Here is a 2,500-nt window from a genome sequence, read left to right as displayed (position 1 = left end):
AAGGCCGACCCATGCCTTACCAAGGTCGTCCCATCGATCTCGGAGGAAGTACATCATAACATCGGAATACACCCCGACATCGATATCGGAGAAAGTACATCATCATAACATCGGATCGGATGCGTATCCGTCCAAGTGCCATCGACACTTCGAGAAGTTCGGACCTAGCTTCCTAGCATGTTGATGCGTCGGTGCTAATGGGGACATAAAGATCCCACGACGTTCCGAACGGAAGTAGCCGAAGTGTTCCGTGCGTGTGAACTCCATTGTCCCATGTGCCGGCTCTTGACTCCTAAGATGTCCCATGTGAAGGCCCTTCATGGCTAAGAATGTCCCGTGCAACGTCCCTTGATGATCCCCATAAGGTGTCCCATGTGCGTCCCATGCCGTGCCCAGCCTTACCAAGGCCGTCCCATGCTGTCCCATGCGCGTCCCGTGCCGTCCAAGCCTCACCAAGGCCGTCCCAGGCCATCCCGAGCCTTAGCAAGGCCGTCCCGTGCTGTCCCATGCCGTCCCGAGCCTCACCGAGGCCGTCCCGTGCCTCACCAAGGCCGTCCCGTGCTGTCCCATGCCGTCCCGAGCCTCACCAAGGCCGTCCCGTGCTGTCCCATGCCGTCCCGAGCCTCACCAAGGCCGTCCCGTGCTGTTCCATGCCGTCCCGAGCCTTAGCAAGGCCGTCCGATGCGCGTCCCGTGCTGTCCCATCCGTCCCGAGCCTTAGCAAGGCCGTCCCATGCGCGTCCCATGCCGTCCCGAGCCTTAGCAAGGCCGTCCCATGCGCGTCCGATGGGATTCCCGAGCTTTACCAAGGGCGTCCCGTGCTGTCCCATGCCGTCCCGAGCCATAGGGACGCTGTCCCGTGCGCGTCCCGTGCTGTCCCATGCGCGTCCCCTGCTTTGGCTCGGCTGGCCCGTGCATTCTATGGGGTCGTGGGACATTTCGAAACCCACCCGGGCCATTTCGACTCTCTCTTCGTTTGTACTATTGAGGTATTATTTATGAATTATTGGAGAAAAGAAACGGAAGAAAATATTTTTTTTTTCTATTTTTTATGAATTTTCCGGTGTTTATTCACTTAAAAATTCATAGAAAAATAAATATTTATCGGAATCGCTATTATAATATATCAAAAAAATCCTTGCGAAAAGGCCTTTCCAACGAGTATAAGTTTGCTGGATTCCGACGAGTAACGAGGGAGTAAAGGCCCAGTATGCTTGGTTAAAAAATTGATGTTTCCTTGTGAAAATAGGCAAAACAATAACTTTGCACTATAAGGGGGAGGGTTGAGCTCCTTCCCCAGAGCGTGCACAGCACTTGTGCTGGCACGTTCCCTAGTGCTCGCCAAGCACCATAGGGCATCCAAAGGGCAAAGCTCGGCCTACTACATGATGGGAAGCTTCTAATATGTCGGAATACGAAGAGATTTCGTGCGACCCGAAGCTCGGCTCGGGCGTCCCGGCCTGTCCCGAGCTGTGCCGAGCGCGTCCCAGGCCGTCCCGAGCCAAGTCTCGGGCGTCCCAGGCCGTCCCGAGCCAAGTCTCGGGCGACCCAGGCCGGCCCGAGCAAAGTCTCGGACTTCCCAGGCCGTCCCGAGCCACGTCCCGGGCGTCCCAGGCCGTCCCGAGCCAAGTCTCGGACGTCCCAGGCCGTCCCGAGCAAAGTCTCGGACGTCCCAGGCCGTCCCGAGCAAAGTCTCGGGCGTCCCAGGCCGTCCCGAGCTGTGCCGAGGCCGTCCCAGGCCGTCCCGAGCAAAGTCTCGGGCGTCCCAGGCCGTCCCGAGCTGTGGCAAGGGCGTCCCAGGCCGTCCCGAGCTGTGCCGAGGCCGTCCCGAGCCTAGTCTCGGGCGTCCCAGGCCGTCCCGAGCTATTGCGAGGGCGTCCCAGGCCGTCCCGAGCCAAGTCTCGGGCGTACCTGGCCGTCCCGAGCTGTAGCGAGGGCGTCCCATGCCGTCCCGGGCTGTCCCATGCGCGTCTCGTGCCGGCCCGAGCAACAGCTCGGGCGTCCCGTGCCTCGGCCCTTCCAAGTGGTGCTTCGTCGGACATCTCGATATCCACTCGAGCATTTTCGACCTTTCTCCATATGTGGGTGTGTGGGTATTTATCAGGAATATTGGAGAAAGAATCGGGAAAAAAATATTTTTTTCCTATTTTTTTTGAATTTTTAATTGTTTATTCACTTAAAAATTCATAAAAAAATAAATATTTATCGGAATCGCTATTATTATATATCAAAAGAATCCTTGTGAAAAGACCTTTCCAACGAATGCAAGTTTGTTGGATTTGGACGAGTAACGAAGGAGCAAAGGCCGAGTATGCTTGGTTAAAAATTTGATGTTTCCTTGTGAAAATAGGGAAAACAATAACTTTGCACTATATAGGGGAGGGGTGAGCTCCCTCCCCAGGCCGTGCACAGCCCTTGGGCTGGCAGGTGCCTTGGCCCTTGGGATGCAACATAAGGCATCCCAAGGGCAAAGCTCGGCACGGGGGTGGATGGGAAGCTTC

Source organism: Eschscholzia californica, unplaced genomic scaffold (genome assembly GCF_041429995.1).
Source record: "Eschscholzia californica isolate CP2 unplaced genomic scaffold, dmEscCali1.0.p SCAF_95, whole genome shotgun sequence".
NCBI lineage: Eukaryota > Viridiplantae > Streptophyta > Magnoliopsida > Ranunculales > Papaveraceae > Eschscholzia > Eschscholzia californica.
Note: the sequence above shows the minus strand (reverse complement) of the source record.